Raw genomic sequence first — 23,688 nt, 5'->3', positions numbered from 1 at the left:
GCGATTAAGCCAAGGTCAGCATCCTACCCAGGCGATTAAGCCAAGGTCCGCAATCATTATCCCACCCGGGCGATCAAGCCAAGGTCTGCATCCCACCCAGGAGAATATGCCTAGGTCCGCATCCCACCCGGTCGATTAAGCCAAGATCAGCAATCATTATCCCACCCGGGCAATCAAGCCAAGGTCCGCATCCCACCCGGGCGATTAAGCCAAGATCAGCAATCATTATCCCACCCGGGCAATCAAGCCAAGGTCCGCATCCCACCCGGGCGATTAAGCCAAGGTCAGCAATTATTATCCCACCCTGGCAATCAAGCCAAGGTCCGCATCCCACCCGAGCTATCAAGTCAAGGGCCACATCCCACCCCGGCAATCAAGCTAAGGACCGCATCCCACCAGAGCAATCAAGCCAAGGGCCACATCCCACCCCGGCAATCAAGCTAAGGTCCGCATCCCATCAGAGCAATCACGCCAAGGCCCACATCCCACCCCGGCAATCAAGCTAAGGTCCGCATCCCACCGAGCTATGAAGCCAAATCCCACCCCGGGCGATCAAGCCAAGGTCCGCATCCCACCAGAGCAATCAAGCCAAGGGCCACATCCCACCCCGGCAATCAAGCAAAGGTCCGGATCCCACCCAAGCTATGAAGCCAAGGGCCACATCCCACCCCGGCAATCAAGCAAAGGTCCGAATCCCACCCGAGCTATCAAGCCAAGGGCCACATCCCACCCCGGCAATCAAGCTAAGGTCCACATCCCACCAGAGCAATCAAGCCAAGGGCCACATCCCACCCCGTCAATCAAGCTAAGGTCCGCATCCCACCAGAGCAATCAAGCCAAGGGCCATATCCCACCCTTGCAATCAAGCTAAGGTCCGCATCCCACCCGGGCAATCAAGCCAAGGTCAACATCCCACCCGGGCAATCAAGCCAAGGTCAGCGATCATTATCCCACCCGGGCAGTTAAGCCAAGGTCAGCATCCCACCCGGACAGTCAAGCCAAGGTCAGCAACCCTCCCCATTCCTCCGGGCTTGGGACCGGCTCTTAGTTGGGCTGGCTTGCCCCCCAAGAGGCTGGGTTAACAGTTTTGTTACCCCTTTCTTCACCTCTTTCTACGTACAACAACTTTTGTTTTCACAATCTCCGTAAAAGATGCAGTGGAGGGTTCACGGCACCTTCAGTTGTCTTTCAACAACTGTAATTTCTTGTTTCTTTACTAATTTCATCTGTTTCGTTAATGACTTCCCTTTCCAACGTCTCCGCCTTCTTTTTTGAGGGTAATTGTGCTTCTTCCTCAAAGTGTGGCCGCGATTCGTCATCACTCAACTATACGTTGTTCTCCATAGGATCGTCATCAAGGTTAGGGTAACGCATATATTGAGGGCATTTGGTGTTGGCGGCCTCTTCTGACCGCCTGCAGGGGACGGGGACCTCCTCGGGGCCCCTCAGTAACTCCGTCTCTGCCGTGAGGTGGCCCAAGGCTTCCCCCTCGGCCCCCGGCCCCGGCCCTAGCAGGAAGACTGTTTAGCTCTTCACAAAATGCCAGGACGAAGATAAAGTTAATATATTTTTTAAGTGTATTTATGCTGATGAAACCGAGTTTATCAATTCTAGGATGGAAAACCGGATAGACTCCCGACCGTGGATTCAGCATCGAAAACCTGTTCTTGCGACACCATCCGGCAGAGACCGTTTCTTTATAGGAGGGAATGTCTAATAAAGAGAAAACTGTACTGCGCAGATCACAATAACCAGGCAAACACACACACACACACACACACACACACACACACACACACACACACACACACACACACACACACACACACACACACACACACACACATGCGTGTACACTTATGAAGGAAATTTGAAATAAGAGAAAATAGTGTAAGGAGATAACGAGGGAGAAAGAATTAAGAAAGATTAAATGATGTGAACAAAAGAAAGGAGAGAATAGAAGATTAAAAAGACGATCTTAAAGTACAGTGAGAGGAAGAAGAAGAGGAACACAGATGAGGGTAGTTGCTAAGTTAGATGATGATGACGATGATAAGGAGGAGGAGGAGGAGCACTGAGGCCGCGCTTCTTTACCTTTACCTGCCTATTCTACTCTCCTTCCTCCTCTATACCAAACATTTTTCACTAGGTAAATTCTTCATATAGTCATCGTTCGAATATTTAAAGCTATCTCAAAATCATCGTTTGGGTAAATTCTAAAGTCATCTCGTCTTTATCCTTAGTTGTATCTGTCCTTCCATCATGGCGCCGCGAGGAAGACTGTCAGACTGCTACGTGGCGGCTGGCAGCGATAGACCCCGCGTAGTAATATATCAGGAATATAATCGTTTAAAATCAAAATACAAATACTTGCGCTATTATTTACCTTATTATAGAGAAGAAAATAACGTAGAACTCGTAAAGACCGATTTATGTCCGAAATCGTAATGATCCATGCGCGTTCTGGATATTACTGGGTTAGGAACTAGTTTGTATGGTGCACTGCAAGGCACCTATCAGGCTCAGTCTGTCTGTAGAGGCGCTCGTGAAACAATAACAATGGACTTAGAGAAAATCGTGAGGCAGAGCTCTCATCAGCGGGGCGGGAGGAGGAGGAGGAGGAGGAATAGAATAGAATAGAATAGAATAGAACTTATTTCCATTATTACAATGGCTATTCTTGACATATATCTTATAATCAATTAGATTTATAACAAAAGTCCCATACAATAAGGCCAGTGAAGTTTAGCCAGACGTGTTAAAAACTAAATTCAGGCACAGAGAGCTAATAAGTATTAGACCATAAAGCAACAGTGCTGAGTCAAAATAAAAACAAGAAAAAGATTTAACAGGGCGAGGCCTATCACAGTCAGATGTAAAATAAATCAAATCAAATATGGGACCAAAAACTAAAAGTTGAATAAAAGTTAGATAAGCTCTGGGAAAATTGCCTATTAAGTAAAAAAAAAATTGAGACGTGATTTGAAAGTGAACAACAGGAGGCAGGTTGTTCCAAAGTGAGGGAGCACTCACTTGGAAAGACCTGGTGGCAAGGCAAGTGTTACACCGGGGTACATGTAGGTGTTCAGTCTGCCTGGTGTTTACATGGTGACGGCGACTGTCACGAACACGAGCTAATGGGAGCAACCACTCAGGGAGGTCATGGTTGATTATCCTATATGTGAGTGTTATAATCTCATACACATACTGGTGATTTATTTTCAGCCATTTCAGCTCCCTAAGGAAGGGAGTAACATGGTCACTTTTTGCAGCGCCTCCGAGAGCCACTTTGGCTGGAATCAGTGATAAAAGCCTTCTGGATCCAATAAAGATACATTGTTTTGGGGGCATTGATAATTAGACCATTTGCATTAAAGTATGCTTTAGCTAATTTAGTCTTCAGCTTTTTGTATAAGGTCCTTTAAATTATCAATATTACTTGAAAGAATAATTTGGGTGTCGTTTGCGTATTGAATGACGTCACAGTTGAGGAAGAATGAAGCAAGATCATTCACATAAATATTAAAGAGAATAGGGCCAAGAACAGACCCTTGAGGCACCCCATATGAAATACCTGTCTTATCAGACACGGTGTCATTTAATCGCACTGATTGTGTTCTGTCACTAAGGTAACTCTCGAACCAGAATGGATCCACATTGCATTTAAGGTATTTTTTTAAGTAAAATAACATGAATAACGCTGTCAAAGGCCTTTGATAAATCGCAGAGAGTGAGACCAGAAACATTTTATTATCCATGTTGGAATATAGATTCTTAGTTAGTGTTAATAGAGCTGAGGTAGTTGATAACTTTGGTCTGAAGCCATGCTGAGCATTAATAAGTAGGTGATTTGATTCCAGATGCTGAATCAACTGTGATGAAACTATTTTTTCTAGTAGTTTGGAGAGGACTGGGAGGAGAGATATGGGACGATAATTACTGGGGTCGTTTACATCACTAGTCTTTAGGATTGGCACCACGATTGAGAATTTCCTTGCTGTGGGAAAAACTCCTGTGACTATTTACGTGTTCATGATGGTGGTTAAATAGGAGAAAATAACAGGAAGGGAATCATTAAGGAATCTCAGTGGTATCCCATCAGACCCACATGCATCACTATTGTTCATATGTGCAATGGTAAGGACTAAAGTTTGCCAGTCAATAGGCTCAGGTCTGAAGAGACAGTTAGGATCAGTGATGTCAACTGGATCTGCAGTTGGGAGACGTGAGGAGTCACCTAATTGCGTCTTTTCAAAAGTGATTCTACCAACGTTAGCAAAAAAATCATTGAAGAGCTTAGCAGTCTGCATGGTAGTTTCTTTGTGGTTACATGTGACAGGCAGATTACTGCTTTTATTATTAGGGATAAGTTCCTTAATGGTGTTCCAAATGATTTTGCTATTACCTTTGTTGTCAAATTTTTTGTTGTAGAACTCGGATTTAAAGTAGTGAATAGATCTTCTGACTTGGCACTTTAAGTTTTTATAAGTATTTACTAGGTTAACGTTGCTTTTCTCTTTTTTCCAGGCTTGCAAGCCATTGTTTTTTTGTTGTATCAAAGTTCTTAACTCTTCATTAAGCCATTTAGCAAAGGGTCTTTTCAATTCCTTTGTCACTAAGGGTGCGCAAAAATCAAGATATTTCAAAAAGACACCATTAAGAACCTTAACTTGAGTACTGACATTACCAGTAATGTAGATGTTATCTACTGTCTTACTTTCTGATATTAATAGATTACAGAATAATTATGGTGAGTAGTTCTTCATTTCTCGGAATGTTTTTGTTATAGGTAGCCTTTTAGGTTTGGCAATGTCAAGAGTGAGAGTTAGCAAGTCATGGTCAGCAATGGGGCAAACAATACCATCATGGTCCAACACTAAGGCAGGATTATTTGTCACAATAAGATCCAATAATGTTGCCGACAGGGATGTAGTTCTTATTGGCTAATTTACTGACTGACTTAGTTTTGTATTATTAATTACTTGTTCCATTTTGTTGTTTTTAGATAAAAAAAATACAATTAAAGTCACCCAACACATAAAAAGGCTTATTTCTGAGGTGTATATAATATAAACATCTAAAATGTAGTCAAAATTTGAAAGAGTTAGCGTGCGGGTGACGGTACATGCAGCCAATTGTTATAGAAGGTAGTTTTCGGCATTGCACGGTAAGCCATAAGTCCTCAATCCCCTCGACTCGGTCAATGTTTACATCAATCACAGTGACAGTACAAATATTCCTAACATATATACACACTCCTCCACCTCTGCTTTTGTCACGTCTATATACATTAAAATCAGGCATAGCAATGTGCTGGTCTAAAACATCATTGGTCAACCAGGTTTCACTCACACATAAAATGTCAGGTTGACGTTCGTTCACTAAAAGACGTATTTCGTCAAGATTACATAAAAGACTTTGTGCATTGATTTGTTCAATTTCCAATATGTCCTTTTTTTTCGTGTAAGTGGCTCTGTCTTCATGGCCGGACTCCTATTCGACAGGAAGCTGGCATAACCTTTCTTTTTGACCAATGCGACGGTAATTACCGCACCTCAGTCTGTGGTCGAATCGACAGGTAGCCAGTCTATGGTTGTGTTCCCCACAGTTATAACAGCCAAATCTCGGAGCTGCATGGTGAGGTGCACAGCTCGAGACAGGCTGAGACTGTACATCACCGTGGCACCCTGGGGGGGCGGTGTTGAGGCTGGCCGTGGCCCTCCCCTGCACGTGATGACTCCAGCGAGTGACAGGAGTTGGCGAGCTCGGAGCTGCGTGGTGAGGTGCACAGCTCGAGACAGGCTGAGACTGCTCATCGCCGTGGCGCCATGGAGGAGTGTTGTGGCTGGCCGTGGCCCTCCCATACACGTGATGACTCCAGCGAGCGGCAGGAATTGGCAAGGGGTCTGTGTCGGGCCGCGATGCAGCAGTTAGGTGCTCCCGTCCACTGTGCTCCCGTCTGCCACGGAAGCTGTGAGGGACAGCATTGCGTACATAGGGGCCTGGTGGGGGGTGGGGGGGTAGCACTGGGGGTCGATCTGTGGGATAGAGGTTGTAGCACAGGGTGGGAACGGTGAAGGGGTAGTTTTGGGAACGAAGTTTGTGTAATCTTATTAACATTATTTACAGATAAAGGGGCCGTTTTAAATTTATTCCAGTTCTTACATAAATTAAAGTCAGGACATTGTGAATCAATTGAGTCAAGTAGTCTGACTGCACCAAGTCTACTAAGTGTTGAGTTATTTTCATCAGATTCAAAGCAGAGATCATCTAAATCACCAGTGCTAAGTATGAAGAAAGGAGTGGTTTTGATGATCTTAACGCCATTTGATTCACCCCATCTTAGCAAGTGTTCATTATATGTTTCAATTTGGGCACTGAATTGGACTAGCTTTACATGTGGTACAACCTGACAAACGCTTTGTTTCATAGGGTCATTTTTCTGCTGGGATTTTTCAGCCGCCGCCGAGTGACTTAAAACTACCCACATGCTGTCCAGAAGACCATCTATCAACCCGGACACTAAATTTTAGGATTAAAGATGAGCTCCGGGAGGGCAGTATGAGCCAATGCAAGATGGCGCCACTATAAACACTCGCCTGCGCCAGAACGGGCTGGGCCGACCATCAGGCCCCATCGGGAAGAAGCCTTGGGCCGACCATCAGGATTCACCGGGAACAAGCCTACCGGCGCAATAGGCCACGACGTAATTTTTTTTTTTTTTTAATTTAAGAAAATAAAAAGTGGGGTGGAGCTCCTTGTCACGGGCTCTTCCCTGCTGGTGCTAGACTGAAGCTCTTGTTCCAGATGGGTGACTCGTGTCTGCAGTGACCTAATTGTTTCGTAAGCAGTCCTGACTTCTTCATTAAGTAGCTCGATTTCCAAGTCTTTGGTATTTATACGGTTTTTAATGCTCTCAATATCAAGGTCAATTTTCTGAATGTCGGAGCAGAGAGGCAGGTCAGTATTAGAAAGGTGCAATTCAGAGTGATTAGAGTGGTGTGATTGGTCGGTCTCGCTGTGGAGTAGATTCATGGGGTTGTCCTGGTATGGCGGCACGGTGGCAGCAGGCTGGCGTGACTGCCAATCCTTAGAGTCAAGCAAATGAGCATCTTCGCAATAAGGGCGTTGAGTGGCTTCAGCTTGAGGTGCCATATCACTGATGAGAGCAGGTGTGGCGTCAGTACCTGGAGCTGTGTCAGGTTGGGAATTCTGAAGGATCATGTTGTTGAGCTGATCCTTTCTCCCCCATACATTAGACAGTCCAAGTTCTCGGCATCTTGGAGAAGGAGGAGGAAGAGGAGGAGGAGGAGGAGGAGGAGGAGGAGGAGGAGGTGGAGGTGGAGGTGGAGGAGGAGGAGTAGGAGGAAGAGGATGGATATGTTGGCAGTGGTCTTGATGGTGGTAGTGATGCAAGAAAAAATGAAGTAGAAAAGGAGATGAGGAAAAAAGAAAGAGGAATAGACGGAGGGAAAAAAAAGGGAAGAGGTTGAATTTTGCAGGAAGAAAATGTTTATGTAGAGGAGGGAGAGGAAGAAGAGAGGAGACATAAACACGCCTGTCCGCTTGTCAAAACCCCGTCGTACGTGCTAGTAATGTTGTAATTACCACCACACCGTGCCCTTAATGCGGACCAGGTAGGAGCCGCTGTTCCTAGGATTATCCAAATGCAGTCATGAAGGAAGGCGTTGCATAGATTTTTTCATTAACTAATCCAAGAGTGGTATCAGAATAAGTGGGTACAGTTTGAGTGAGTTGTTTTGCTAGTGGGCATGTTAGTGCATATGAGAAGAGCTGAAGGATGAGTATAATGTGGTGTGTGTGTGTTTAAAGTGAATGGTTTGAGTATATACAAGTGTACATGAGAACAGAGTGTATGTTTATAAGTGTATGTATATATCATTATCCCACCTGGGCAATCAAGCCAAGGTCTGCATCCCACCCGGGCAATCAAGCCAAGGTCTGCATCCCACCCGGGCAATCAAGCCAAGGTCTGCATCCCACCCGGGCAATCAAGCCAAGGTCTGCATCCCACCCGGGCAAACAAGCCAAGGTCTGCATCCCACCCGGGCAATCAAGCCAAGGTCTGCATCCCACCCAGGCGATTAAGCCAAGGTCTGCAATCATTATCCCACCCGGGCAATCAAGCCATAGTCTGCATCCCACCCGGGCAATCAAGCCAAGGTCTGCATCCCACCCAGGCGATTAAGCCAAGGTCCGCAATCATTATCCCACCCGGGCAGTCAAGCCAAGGTCTGCGTCCCACCCGGGCGATTAAGCCAAGGTCCGCAATCATTATCCCACCCGGGCGATTAAGCCAAGGTCAAAAATTATTATCCCACTCGGGCGATTAAGCCAAGGTCCGCATCCCACCCGGGCGATTAAGCCAAGGTCCGCATCCCACCCGGGCAATTAAGCCGAGGTCCGCATCCCACACGGGCAATTAAGCCAAGGTCCGCAATCATTATCCCACCCTGGCAATTAAGCCAAGGTCCGCATCCCACCCGGGAGATTAAGCCAAGGTCAGCAATCATTATCACACCCGGGCGATTCAGCCCAGGTCAGCCTCCCACCCGGGCGATTAAGCCAAGATCCGCATCCCACCCGGGCGATTAAGCCAAGGTCAGCAATCATTATCCCACCCGGGCGATTAAGCCAAGTTCTGCATCCCACCCGGGCGATTAAGCCAAGGTCAGCAATCATTATCCCACCCGGCCGATTAAGCCAAGGTCCGCATCCCACCCGGGCGATTAAGCTAAGGTCAGCAGTCATTATCCCACCCGGGCGATTAAGCCAAGGTCTGCATCCCACCCGGGCGATTAAGCCAAGGTCTGCATCCTACCCGGGCGATTAAGCCAAGGTCAGTAACCTACCCGGGCGATTAAGCCAAGGTCCGCAATCAGTATCCCACCCGGGCGATTAAGCCAAGGTCCGCATCCTACCCGGGCGGTTAAGCCAAGGTCTGCATCCCACCCGGGCGACTAAGCCAAGGTCAGCAATCATTATCCCACCCGGGCTATTAAGCCAAGGTCCGCATCCCACCCGGGCGATCAAGCCAAGGTCTGCATCCCACCCGGGCGATTAAGCCAAGGTCAGCAATCATTATCCCACCCGGGCGATTAAGCCAAGGTCCGCATCCCACCCGGGCGATTAAGCCAAGGTCTGCATCCCACCCGGGCGATTAAGCCAAGGTCCGCAGTCATTATCTCACCCGGGCGATCAAGCCAAGGTCCGCATCCCACCCGGGCGATTAAGCCAAGGTCTGCATTTCACCCGATCGATTAAGCCAAGGTCAGCAGTCATTATCCCACCCGAGCGATTAAGCCAAGGTCCGCATCCCTACCGGGAGATTAAGCCAAGGTCCGCATCCCACCCGGGCGATTAAGCCAAGGTCTGCATCCCACCCGGGCGATTAAGCCAAGGTCCGCAATCGTTATCGCACCCGGGCGATCAAGCCAAGGTCCGCATCCCACCCAGGCGATTAAGCCAAGGTCCGCATCCCACCTGGGCGATTAAACCAAGGTCCACAATTATTATCCCACCCGGGCGATCAAGCCAAGGTCCGCATCCCACCCGTGCGATTAAGCCAAGGTCATCAATCATTATCCCACCCGGGCAATCAAGCCAAGGTCCGCATACCACCCGGGCAATTAAGCCAAGATCAGCAATCATTATCCCACCCGGGCAATCAAGCCAATTTTCCTCATCCCACCCGGGCGATTAAGCCAAGGTCAGCAATCATTATCCCACCATGGCAATCAAGCCAAAGTCCGCATCCCACCTGAGCTATCAAGCCAAGGGCCACATCCCACCCCGGCAATCAAGTTAAGGTCCCCATCCCACCAGAGCAATCAAGCCAAGGGCCACATCCCACCCGGCAATCAAGCTAAGGTCTGCATCCCACCCGAGCTATCAAGCCAAGGGCCACATCCCACCCCGGCAATCAAGCTAAAGTCCGCATCCCACCAGAGCAATCAAGCAAAGGGCCACATCCCACCCCGGCAATCAAGCTAAGATCCGCATCCCACCAGAGCAATCAAGCCAAGGGCCACATCCCACCCCGGCATTCAAGCTAAGGTCCACATCCCACCAGAGCAATCAAGCCAAGGGCCACATAACACCCCGGCAATCAAGCAAAGGTCCGCATCCCACCCGAGCTATCAAGCCAAGGGCCACATCCCACCCTTGCAATCAAGCTAAGGTCTGCATCCCACCAGAGCTATCAAGCCAAGGGCCACATCCCACCCCGGCAATCAAACTAAGGTTCGCATCCCACCAGAACAATCAAGCCAAGGGCCACATCCCACCCCGGCAATCAAGCTAAGGTCCGCATCCCACCAGAGCAATCAAGCCAAGGGTCACATTCCACCCCGGCAATCAAGCTAAGGGCCGCATCCCACCCGGGCAATCAAGCCAAGGTCAACATCCCACCCGGGCAATCAAGCCAAGGTCAGCGATCATTATCCCACCCGGGCAGTTAAGCCAAGGTCAGCAGGTACAACAGGAGGCAGGTTGTTCCAAAGTGAGGGAGCACTCACTTGGAAAGACCTGGTGGCAAGGCAAGTGTTACACCGGGGTACATGTAGGTGTTCAGTCTGCCTGGTGTTTATATGGTGACATTGACTGTCACGAACACGAGCTAATGGGAGCAACCACTCAGGGAGGTCATGGTTGATTATCCTATATGTGAGTGTTATTATCTCATACACATACTGGTGATTTATTTTCAGCCATTTCAGCTCCCTAAGGAAGGGAGTAACATGGTCACTTTTTGCAGCGCCTCCGAGAGCCACTTTGGCTGGAATCAGTGATAAAAGCCTTCTGGATCCAATAAAGATACATTGTTTTGGGGTCATTGAGCATTAGACCATTTGCATTAAAGTATGCTTTAGCTAATTTAGTCTTCAGCTGTTTGTATAAGGTCCTTTAAATTATCAATATTACTTGAAAGAATAATTTGGGTGTCGTTTGCGTATTGAATGACGTCACAGTTGAGGAAGAATGAAGCAAGATCATTCACATAAATATTAAAGAGAATAGGGCCAAGAACAGACCCTTGAGGCACCCCATATGAAATACCTGTCTTATCAGACACGGTGTCATTTAATCGCACTGATTGTGTTCTGTCACTAAGGTAACTCTCGAACCAGAATGGATCCACATTGCATTTAAGGTATTTTTTTAAGTAAAATAACATGAATAACGCTGTCAAAGGCCTTTGATAAATCGCAGAGTGAGACCAGAGAAACATTTTTATTATCCATGTTGGAATATAGATTCTTAGTTAGTGTTAATAGAGCTGAGGTAGTTGATAACTTTGGTCTGAAGCCATGCTGAGCATTAATAAGTAGGTGATTTGATTCCAGATGCTGAATCAACTGTGATGAAACTATTTTTTCTAGTAGTTTGGAGAGGACTGGGAGGAGAGATATGGGACGATAATTACTGGGGTCGTTTACATCACCAGTCTTTAGGATTGGCACCACGATTGAGAATTTCCTTGCTGTGGGAAAAACTCCTGTGACTATTTACGTGTTCATGATGGTGGTTAAATAGGAGAAAATAACAGGAAGGGAATCATTAAGGAATCTCAGTGGTATCCCATCAGACCCACATGCATCACTATTGTTCATATGTGCAATGGTAAGGACTAAAGTTTGCCAGTCAATAGGCTCAGGTCTGAAGAGACAGTTAGGATCAGTGATGTCAACTGGATCTGCAGTTGGGAGACTTGAGGAGTCACCTAATTGTGTCTTTTCAAAAGTGATTCTACCAACGTTAGCAAAAAAATCATTGAAGAGCTTAGCAGTCTGCATGGTAGTTTCTTTATGGTTACATGTGACAGGCAGATTACTGCTTTTATTATTAGGGATAAGTTCCTTAATGGTTTTCCAAATGATTTTGCTATTACCTTTGTTGTCAATTTTTTTGTTGTAGAATTCGGATTTAAAGTAGTGAATAGATCTTCTGACTTAGCACTTTAAGTTTATATAAGTATTTACTAGGTTAACGTTGCTTGTGTCTTTTTTCTAGGCTTTCAAGGCATTGTTATTTTGTTGTATCAAAGTTCTTAACTCTTTATTAAGCCATTTAGCAAAGGGTCTTTTCAATTCCTTTGCCACTAAGGGTGCGCAAAAATCAAGACATTTCAAAAAGACACCATGAAGAACCTTAACTTGAGTACTGACATTATCAGTAATGTAGATGTTATCTAATGTCTTACTTCTTGATATTAATAAATTACAGAATAATTATGGTGAGTAGTTTTTCATTTTTCGGAATGTTTTTGTTATAGTTAGCCTTTTAGGTTTGGCAATGTCAAGAGTGAGAGTTAGCAAGTCATGGTCAGCAATGGGGCAAACAATACCATCATGGTCCAACACTAAGGCAGGATTATTTGTCACAATAAGATCCAATAATGTTGCCGACAGGGATGCAGTTCTTATTGGCTAATTTACTAACTGACTTAATTTTATATTATTAATTACTTGTTTCATTTTGTTGTTTTTAGATAAAAAATTACAATTAAAGTCACCCAACACATAAAAAGGCTTATTTCTGAGGTGTATATAATATAAACATCTAAAATGTAGTCAAAATGTGAAAGAGTTAGCGTGCGGGTGACGGTACATGCAGCCAATTGTTATAGAAGGTAGTTTTCGGCATTGCACGGTAAGCCATAAGTCCTCAATCCCCTCGACTCGGTCAGTGTTTACATAAATCACAGTGACAGTACAAATAGTCCTAACATATATACACACTCCTCCACCTCTGCTTTTGTCACGTCTATATACATTAAAATCAGGCATAGCAATGTGCTGGTCTAAAACATCATTGGTCAACCAGGTTTCACTCACACATAAAATGTCAGGTTGACGTTCGTTCACTAAAAGACGTATTTCGTCAAGATTACATAAAAGACTTTGTGCATTGATTTGTTCAATTTCCAATATGTCCTTTTTTTTCGTGTAAGTGGCTCTGTCTTCATGGACGGACTCCTATTCGACAGGAAGCTGGCATAGCCTTTCTTTTTGACCAATGCGACGGTAATTACCGCACCTCAGTCTGTGGTCGAATCGACAGGTAGCCAGTCTATGGTTGTGTTCCCCACAGTTATAACAGCCAAATCTCGGAGCTGCATGGTGAGGTGCACAGCTCGAGACAGGCTGAGACTGTACATCACCGTGGCACCATGGGGGGCGGTGTTGTGGCTGGCCGTGGCCCTCCCCTGCACGTGATGAGGTGCACAGCTCGAGACAGGCTGAGACTGCTCATCGCCGTGGCGCCATGGAGGAGTGTTGTGGTTGTCCGTGGCCCTCCCATACACGTGATGACTCCAGCGAGCGGCAGGAATTGGCAAGGGGTCTGTGTCGGGCCGCGATGCAGCAGTTAGGTTCTCCCGTCCACTGTGCTCCCGTCTGCCACGGAAGCGGTGAGGGACAGCATTGCGTACATAGGGGCCTGGTGGGGGGTGGGGGGTAGCACTGGGGGTCGATCTGTGGGATAGAGGTTGTAGCACAGGGTGGGAACGGTGAAGGGGTAGTTGTGGGGACGAAGTTTGTGTAATCTTATTAACATTATTTACAGTTAAAGGGGTCGTTTTAACTTTATTCCAGTTCTTACATAAATTAGTCAGGACATTGTGAATCAATTGAGTCTAGTAGTCTGACTGCACCAAGTCTACTAAATGTTGAGTTATTTTCATCGGATTCAAAGCAGAGATCATCTAAATCACCAGTGGTAAAATTCTCACATCTGCCCTTTTTTCTATGTGTTTAATATATTGAAGAGTTATTGTACGCCTTCCTTGATATATAAATGATAAAGGATGGGAGGAAGTGGTCTACAGTGTTAATTCGTGGGCAGGCTTTTCTTATTTCTAATCCCCCCGTAAAGGACAAAATGGTCTACACTGTTAACTGTCCTCCTAGAAGCAAGTGAGATTGGAGTGAGTGGCGTGTGAAGTCCCATTAGCACCCATAACGCGGTCCTCTGAGCCTAAAAGAGAGCTATTTCCGGGAGTGTACTGGCTGACGAACACGAGTCGAGAACGTGATAAGACCGTGGGTGAATGACACAAAGCTTTAATACGTGGGCAGACTATTCTTATTTTTCATCCCCCAGTAAAGGATAAAGTATGCTAGGAATGGTCTACTTGTGTTAATACGCGTTCAGACTATTTTTATTTCTCATCCCCCAGTAAAGGAAAAAATGCTCTAGGAATGGTCTACTTGTGTTAATACGCGTTCAGACTTGTCTTGTTTTTAATCCCTCATGGTGTGGGCTGGTAACTTCTCTTTTCTGCGTCTTTCGCTCTCGTGTGTTTTTAAAAAATTTACAAACATATTCTCTTTCTCTTTATAACGCTCCACTTTTCTCTTTCGTTCCAGGGAGTTTTCTGTTTCGTCTTTGCAGAGTCTTTCCTCCCCTCGCTTTGATTTACCTTTTTTCGCGTTTTTCTCCCTTCTTCTCCTCGTCCAATCTATCGTCGCTTTATTTTTCTCTTTGTCATTGTCCACTCCATTGTCACGGTGTCTTTTGTACTATTTTTCTTTCGATACTCGCGTTTTGTCATCTGTTAGATTTTTTTTCTTCTTCTTTTATTTGCTTTCTTTCCACGTTCCATCCTATCGCCTCGGTTTGTTTCTTTTGATTTTTTTTTTCTTAATTCGTTCAGGAAAATTCGCCTTTCGTGTTCTGTCATCGGTTCTTTTTTTGTTTTGTTTGCAAGCTTCTTATTTTTCATGCATAGGAATTCACTGCTCTCTCTCTCTCTCTCTCTCTCTCTCTCTCTCTCTCTCTCTCTCTCTCTCTCTCTCTCTCTCTCTCTCTCTCTCTCTCTCTCTCTCTCTCTCTCTCTCTCTCTCTCTCTCTCTCTCTCTCTCTCTCTCTCTCTCTCTCTCTCTCTCTCTCTCTCTCTCTCTCTCTCTCTCTCTCTCTCTCTCTCTCTCTCTCTCTCTCTCTCTCTCTCTCTCTCTCTCTCTCTCTCTCTCTCTCTCTCTCTCTCTCTCTCTCTCTCTCTTTCTCTCTCTCTCTCTCTCTCTCTCTCTCTCTCTCTCTGATTTTTATCTTCCTCTCGCTACCACCAACACCAGTACTATTGTAAATCTCGAGCATGCATTGCCTAATTTTGAAATAACAACCGATGAAGTCCTTAAAGCTCTCCATTCACTTAAAACAAATAAAAGTCCTGGACCTGACAAAGTATATCCAACTCTGCTGAAAGAAACGAAGAGCGAAATACTCTCCTCCCTCACAACCGTATTCAATATGTCCTTGCGACAAGGCATCGTCCCTTCAGATTGGAAAAAGGCTAACGTGACACCGATTTTCAAGAAAGGAGACAAAAAAGTACCAGGTAATTACAGGCCCATTAGTCTAACTTCGGTTGTAGGTAAGCTACTTGAGGGCATAATTAGAGACAAAATTGTGAGTTACCTTGAAAGCCACTCATTGATTGGGGACTCACAACATGGCTTCCGAAACAAAAGATCCTGCCTATCAAACCTATTAACCTTTTATAACGACCTCTTCACTGTTTATGACGTAACCAAATCACTGGACGTAGTCTATCTTGATTTCCAGAAAGCGTTTGATAAAGTCCCGCATCACAAATTACTTTACAAATTAAAGCAAATAGGTATTGACGGTCAAGTAAACCAATGGATCGCGAATTGGTTGAGCAACAGACAACAAAGAGTAGTGATTGACGGATTTAACTCAGAGTGGGCGCCTGTCACTAGTGGCGTCCCTCAGGGCTCGGTCCTTGGCCCAGTGCTCTTCATTATTTACATCAACGACGTGGATGTTGGACTCAATAACCGCATTAGTAAATTTGCAGACGACACAAAGATTGGTAACTCGGTTCTCACTGACGAAGACACGCAAAGCCTCCAAGAGGATTTGCACAAAATTTCAGCTTGGTCGGATAGATGGGAGATGCCCTTTAACGTAGACAAGTGCCAGGTCCTTCAAGTTGGAACGAGGAATAAGAAGTTCGAATACGAAATGCGCGGCGTTAAACTCAAAAGCGTTCAATGCGTCAAATACTTGGGTGTAAAAATCGCGTAAAACCTCAAATTCTCAAAGCAATGCATCGATGCTGCAAATAAATCGAACAGAATGTTTGGCTTAATAAAAATAAAATTTGTATTCAAGAATAAAGATGTAATACTCACGCTCTACAACAGTTTAGTCAGACCCCACTTGGAATATGCGGTACAGTTTTGGTCCCCCCACCATGCAAAGGATATTGCTAAATTAGAAGGTGTTCAGCGTCGGGCAACGAAAATGATCCCTTCCTTGCGCAACAAGTCCTACGAAGAAAGGCTTTCTACCCTTAACATGTTCTCTCTTGAGAAACGTCGCCTCCGAGGAAAACTGATCGAATGTTTTAAAATACTTAATGGTTTCACGAATGTAGACAGATCAACATTGTTTCTGATCGATGACAGTCTGCGCACGAGGAACAATGGCGTAAAACTCAGATTTAGACAAGTAAATTCAGACTGCACCAAATTTTTCTTCACCAACGTTGTAGTGCGAGAATGGAATAAGCTTCCACCATCAGTGGTCCATTGTAACACGATTGACTCCTTCAAAAATAAGCTCGACCGTCACTTCCTTCAACTTAATATCAACTAGAGTAGAAGTGCAACGTTTTGGAGTCTTCTGATTAATGTAAAATCACTTAGGTTTAAGGACAGACCACCAAGTCTGGACCATGGGGTCTGTGTGGTCTGATTTTCTATGTAAATCTATGTAAATCTCTCTCTCTCTCTCTCTCTCTCTCTCTCTCTCTCTCTCTCTCTCTCTCTCTCTCTCTCTCTCTCTCTCTCTCTCTCTCTCTCTCTCTCTCTCTCTCTCTCTCTCTCTCTCTCTCTCTCTCTCTCTCTCTCTCTCTCTCACACACACACACACACACACACACACACTTTTTATTTATATCTTAGTCATTTCAAATCTCCTCTCCTCGTTCTTGTGTGTGTGTGTGTGTGTGTGTGTGTGTGTGTGTTTACCTCGCGTTAATGTCTCCAGATCTTTTTTCTTTCCCTTTCTTGATAGCTTTGTTTTGATCCACTCCTTTCATCGCGCTCTCCCACACAAGTCCATTTACCATGATACCTACTTATTTCGTTCGCTGTCTGTCTCTCTGTCATTGTTTCTTTCACTGTCTCTATTATGTCTTTTATCTTTCTCCTTCTCTTGTTGTTGTTGTTGTTGTTGTTCTCCTTCTTCTCCTTCTTCTTCTTTTTCTTCTTCTTCTTCTTCTTCTTCTTCTTCTTCTTCTTCTTCTTCTTCTTCTTCTTCTTCTTCTTCTTCTTCTTCTTCTTCTTCTTCTTTTCTTCTCTTTTTCTTCTTCTTTGTCCCATCACTACTACTACTACTACTACTACTACTACTACTACTTCTACTACTACTACGACGCATTTTCATACATTTTCACGCATTCGCCCTTCCAACATTTATATATCCCTACACACCTCGTTTTCTTTTCTGAACTATTTCTTTTCATAACTTTTCGTAATGTGTTTTTAATGGACGCTGTGCCACCTCTCGCTCTTAATATCTTTTTCTAAATTTTCCAACTTTCTCCCCACACAAATTTTCTTATTCCGATCATAAATTAATTTGTTCACGGTTAACCTTTTTTTTCGCTCTTTTTTTCATACTTTTCCTTGGCTCATTTTCACTTCAAGGTTCTTCTCTGTCTTTATCTTCTTCTTTCTCTTTCTATCTTCTTTCGTTGTCTCTCGTCTTCCATCGTTCTTGGTTGATTATCACATTTTTCTTCTTCTTTTTCCCCTTTTTTTTCTTTCTTTGTGATTCCCGTTTCTTCATTTCATATTATTCTCCGCTCTCTCTTTTTCTTCTATTTATTTTTCTTTTCTTTGCTTTCATTCATACATTCATTCATTTTCTCTCCTTTTAATTTCATATCACTGGCAAGAAAACTGAATCAGGGAATTAAAGCACTTTCTCCACGGCTTTTACATATCAAAGAAAGCGAAAATAAGTTCCTATTCTCCTTTTTATCCCATCTATGTATAATTTCCATTCTTCAGATGATAAAGAAACGAATTCCCATCAACGCTCCTCCTCGTTATGCTTCTGGTTAGTTTCTTTCATTTTACAGGAGAGAAATTTTACCCTCATGATCAAGTTCCAGGTTAAGCTTATAAAAAAGTCATTCCCCACACTCTCATATTATTTCCATTCCAGCCGCGTGAAAATATTGCCGCCCGTCCATTCTTTTCTCCTCCGGTTTTTTCCCGCGTCTTCATTGGTAAGCATTTCACTATTTGCATCCCTAACAGCCTCATACCGCCACCCTCGCTCTCTTTTCTTACATTTCAGCTGCTCTGTCCCAAATGGCCCTCCTTTCTCTTCTCTCTCTCTCTCTCTCTCTCTCTCTCTCTCTCTCTCTCTCTCTCTCTCTCTCTCTCTCTCTCTCTCTCTCTCTCTCTCTCTCTCTCTCTCACTCTATCTCTCTCTCTCTCTCTCTCTCTCTCTCTCTCTCTCTCTCTCTCTCTCTCTCTCTCTCTCTCTCTCTCTCTCTCTCTCTTCGGGGCGGCAGAAAAATTATATACTCCACTTTCTCTTTCTTTTAAATGCATAACTTACTTTAACAACTTCTTTTCTTTCATTGTTTTTCCTTCTATTATTATTATCCTCCCTACCTTCATTGTTATTTTCTCATTTTTTTTATATATTTTCCTCAAACGAACACAAAAAAACACAAAGGAAGAACAAACAACAGCAGACCTGCTAGTCCTTACGAGGCTGTTTGTGACAAGCTACACTAACTATCTAATCAAAGGTGGAAGATGAAGGACAGCAAAGGCGAAGGCTCCTCCCCACCCCCCCAATCCCTCCAGCCAAAGCTGGCAGAAAAGGAAAAAGAACCATGAGGCATGGAAAACTGCATGGAAATTATGTAGGAAAGAGGAAAGAACTACCATTACTGCTACCACTAACCGGGCGATAAAAGCGGACAAGGACACCAGTATTCGAAAGAACTTAACGTTATTACGACAATGAGTAATATCTTAGTTGCTGGTTGGATTCAAAACACTTGTCTAATCTATTCTTGAAGGCCGTAACTATTGTATTATCAATGACATCACAAAGAGTTCCAAACATTAACAACTCGTTTAAAAAAGAAGTGTTTAGCTTCGTGCAATGAGAATCTTTTACCACTTATCTTCAAATTGTGATTTCTTCTTGTTCTATTTGATCGATCAATTGTGAAGTTATCTTTCGCATTAATATCACTGAATCCTTTAAACATTTTAAACACTTCTATTAGATCGCCTCGCATTCTTCGTTTTGATAAACTGAATAAATTTACTTCTTTAAGCCTTTGTTCATATGATCTAATATGACGGAAGTTTTCCAGCTGTTAAAGATTTATTGAATATGATGGAGAGCGGTTTACAAATTTGATGTTTGATTTCTTTTAGTTTGATCCGTGTATTTATCTCCGTGCGTGTATGTGTGTGTGTGTGTGTGTGTGTGTGTGTGTGTGTGTGTGTGTGTGTGTGTGTGTGTGTGTGTGTGTGTGTTCTTCCATTCATCATTATTCCCCTCTCCTTTGTTCTTCCCTCCTATTATCTTTCCATAGAGTCGTCTTCTTTCTCTTCCTCCTCTCATCTCCTTCATCTCCTCCCCTCCTCTTTCCCTCATCTCGCAGCCTCATCACTCCTCTCCTTTATCATTCTTCTTCTCCTCTCCCTTCGCTGGTATTCTCTCTCTCTCTCGTTCTCTCTCTCTCTCTCTCTCCTTATCCTTCTCTGCCTTTATCTCCTTCTCTCTCTATCTTCCTTCGCTGTCTTTCGTCTTCTTCCTTCGATCTTGGCTGATTATCACATTCTTCTTTTTCTTCTTTTTTCCCTTCTTTTTTTTCTCTGTGATTCGCTGTTTTTCTCTTGATAATATTCTCTTTCTGTTTCTTTTTCGCTTTATTTGTTTTCCTTGTTTTCTTTGTTTTCATTCATTCATTCACTCAGCTATTCATCTGTTTCTTTTAATTTCTCTTTCTCTGTTTATTTTGTTTGTTCCTCTTCTTCATTTTTACTTTCTTCTTTTCTTTTTTCTTTCTTTTTTCTCTTTTTTCTTTCTTTCTTCCTTTCTTCCTTTCTTTCCTTCTCTCTCTCTCTCTCTCTCTCTCTCTCTCTCTCTCTCTCTCTCTCTCTCTCTCTCTCTCTCTCTCTCTCTCTCTCTCTCTCTCTCTCTCTCTCTCTCTCTCTCTCTCTCTCTCTCTCTCTCTCTCTCTCTCTCTCTCTCTCTCTCTCACACACACTAGAGCCGCACAATGTCCATAAATCCAGCGCGAGAAACTAATAGCTGTTGTTAGATAGACAGATAGACAGACAGACAGGCAAATAGATAGATAGATATATAGATGGAGACATATGCGAAAGGCTGGATATAGGACGATACATAGATAAACTGACAGAGAAATAGATGTATATGTCGGTATGTGATTAAGTCAGTAGGGAAGTAGATATAGAGATAGATTGATAGATATTCGTAGAGAGGTAAGAGAGAGATTGATGGATGGATATATAAAAAAATAGATTGTGTTTGTGATGCAGATTTAGTGTTTGAATATGTATGTTTTGCTTTTTATTCAAGTGACTTTTCCTCTTCATAATTCATCATCATCATCATCATCATCGGGTATTACAAGTTCACTGTACGACCGAACAAGGCTTTTCCCAACGTCCTCCTCTTCTCTGTCTTGTGTTGAGAGAACTCCATCTTGCTATTTTTTTGCTTGTATTCTTTTTTGTTTTTCTTTTTCATTGCTTTTGATTTTTCCTTGCTTTCTTTTTCTTTTATTATCAGTCGTTCATTCATTTATTTTCTTTCCCTGTCTATCTGCTTGTCTTTCTGCCTTTCTGTCTGTCTGTCTGTGTGTCTGTCTCAAAAAGAAGAGATCGATAGATATATAGAGATAGATAAACATGCAGGGTCACCGGTATGGATAGATAGATAGACAGTAACGGACAGAAAGCCAAATTAACTAATAGAGATAGGGCGATAGGTACGCTGACATAATTTATTGCAGTAAATTTCACCAGCAAGTTGAGTGTTTGTTATTGTTGTTGATTAAAAAAAATGTTTATGTGTGCGTTGCCGTAACAAACTGCCGTGCATGCGTATGTGTGTGTGTGTGTGTGTGTGTGTGTGTGTGTGTGTGTGTGTGTGTGTGTGTGTGTGTGTGTTTATGTTAATTCTTGTAATGGTTCTGCTCTTGTTTGTTGAGTATTGATCAATGAGAGAGAGAGAGAGAGAGAGAGAACTATTGGGAAGCTGTCACGAGAAGCAAACAGAGAACAGGAAAAGACAGTAAAGGGCGAGAAAAAGAAAAAAAAATATATAGAAACGAGAACTGGAAACACAGAAACAGGGCGAGGAGAGAGGTTTTGCATATATACTAATTTATTCTTGTGTTTATTTATTTATTTGTTTATTCATTTATTTGATCAGATGTTTATTGATTCATATGATTACAAATATTCTGATCTACTTCTATTTTTGTTTTGTTTTTGTCTACCTGTTTTATTTATACTTACGTATTTTTATGTGAGGCAAAGCAAGGATTTATATTTTGTATGATTATTTATCTTTTTATTAGCTTACTTCATATATTTTTTCTCTCTTTGATGCTTTCATTAGTTTCAACACAATCAACGCATGCAATAATTAATTTCACTGAACGACTGAATATCTAAAACACGCCGGTCCATTCATTAACTGATTTGCTTTTCCATTAATTTGCTCTGGCACTTATTAATTCATCTTATCCCAATACAAGTCTAAATCAATAACCTTACCGAGAGAGGTACACAGGAGCAAATAATTAATACTACTAATTACATATCGGCTGGAGTAGATAGGAAGACACCTACCGAAACGGGCGCAAGCCACTCCCGGTGAGGTATATATGGGAAGTGAGGAGGGTGCTGAAGCCCTCCAAAGACCCTTCCTATGTCCTCACTAACCGTTTCCCTATTGTCTCATCAACACCTGAGAGTAGTTCAGCATGCTCTCTAAAGACAAATCCTCTCTCTATCCACACCACTCTTCATTCACACAACATATACACCTTTTCCCAAAATTGAAAATTAAAAAATGGCGTCCAATATTAGTGCCTCGGAGTCCCTGCCTGGAAGGGGGACCATGTTAAAAGGAACCTGGTGTCCTTCAACGCCTCAAAAACTCAATTTCTCCACCTATCAACTCGACACAATCTTCCAAACATCTATCCCCTATTCTTTGACAACACTGAGCTGTCACCTTCTTCAACACTAAATATCCTCGGTCTATCCTTAACTCAAAATCTTAACTGGAAAATTCATATATCCTCTCTCACTAAATCAGCTTTCTCGAGGTTGGGCGTTTTGTATCGTCTCCGCCAGTTCTTCTCCCCCGCACAGTTGCTGTCCATTTACAGGGGCCTTGTCCGCCCTCGTATGGAGTATGCATCTCACTTGTGGGGGGACTCCACTCACACAGCTCTTCTGGACAAAGTGGGGTCTAAGCCTCTTCGTCTCATCAGCTCTCCTCCTCTTACTGATAGTCTTCTTCCTCTTAAATTCCGTCGCCATGTTGCCTCTCTTTCTTTCTTCTATCGATGTTTTCACGCTGACTGCTCTTCTGAACTTGCTAACTGCATGCCTCCCCCCCTCCCGCGTCCTCGCCACACACGACTTTCTACTCAAGCTCATCCCTATACTGTCGAAACCCTTTATGCAAGAGTTAACCAGCATCTTTACTCTTTTATCCGTTACGCTGGTAAACTCAGGAACAATCTTTCTTCATCTGTATTTCATCCTGCCTACGACCTCAACTCTTTCAAGAGAAGGGTATCAGGACACCTCTCCTCCCGAAATTGACTTCTCTTTTGGCCACTCCTCTCTAATCTTTTTAGGGGTAGTAAGTAGCGGGCTTTTATTTTTTCATTATTTTTTTTAAGCCCTTGAACTGTCTCATTTGCTGTAAAAAAAAATCTAAAACTCATCAAATCTATATTAACAACAACTACAACAGCAGCATCACTACGTTAATCACTCACAACATTCAAGTCAGTTTCCTGGCAGACACTCAAACAGGATCACATTCACATGCTTTAATTAAGGTGTTGGATCGCATGTTTGAGCCGTGATCCTGCTCAGGCGTGTGCGGTTATCGGTATTCTGGACGAGCGTTAGAGCCGATTTGAAGATTACCGCATGCAAAGTTTAATCCAGGACTGAGAGAAGGAGGAGAACGGGGGAGGGAGATGCTGAGGAGGGGAGGCTGAGGGAGATGAAGAGGCGAGGAGAGGAGAGGAGAGAAGAGAAGAGAAGAGAAGAGAAGAGAAGAGAAGAGAAGAGAAGAGAAGAGGAGAGGAGAGGAGAGGAGTTGAGAAGATAAGGAAAGGAAAAGAAAGGGAAGAATTGGGGAGTAGAAGAGAAGAGGATAGAATGGGAAAGGAATAGAAAAGAAAGGAGATGACAAGAGGAAAGGCGAGGAGGGGAGAAGATATGATTGGAGAGAAGAAAAAAGAGAGAAGAGGATAGGAGGGTAGAGCAAGGAAGCGGAAATGAGGATAGGGGAGAGGAAAGGAGAGGAGAAGACAAGACAAGACAAGACAAGACAAGACAAGACAAGACAAGACAAGAGAAGAGGAGAGAAGAA

The 23,688-nt window shown here is 43.7% G+C and overlaps 1 long non-coding RNA gene across 2 annotated transcripts in view; it reads left to right on the top strand.

The window, feature by feature from the left end:
• The first annotated feature begins 208 nt into the window (after positions 1–208).
• Positions 209–23,688, top strand: part of LOC126995762 (uncharacterized) — a 48,073-nt gene continuing 24,593 nt past the window's right edge. Inside the window, exons 1-2 of one of the 2 annotated variants that reach the window (XR_007750689.1) lie at positions 209–445; positions 811–1,359. This is a non-coding gene — a long non-coding RNA (uncharacterized LOC126995762). Of the gene's footprint in view, positions 446–678; positions 749–810; positions 1,360–23,688 lie in introns of those variants that run through there. The other variant, XR_007750690.1, reaches the window with a different exon arrangement.

Source organism: Eriocheir sinensis, chromosome 8 (genome assembly GCF_024679095.1).
Source record: "Eriocheir sinensis breed Jianghai 21 chromosome 8, ASM2467909v1, whole genome shotgun sequence".
Lineage (NCBI taxonomy): Eukaryota > Metazoa > Arthropoda > Malacostraca > Decapoda > Varunidae > Eriocheir > Eriocheir sinensis.
This window is presented reverse-complemented; position numbering and strand designations above follow the sequence as displayed.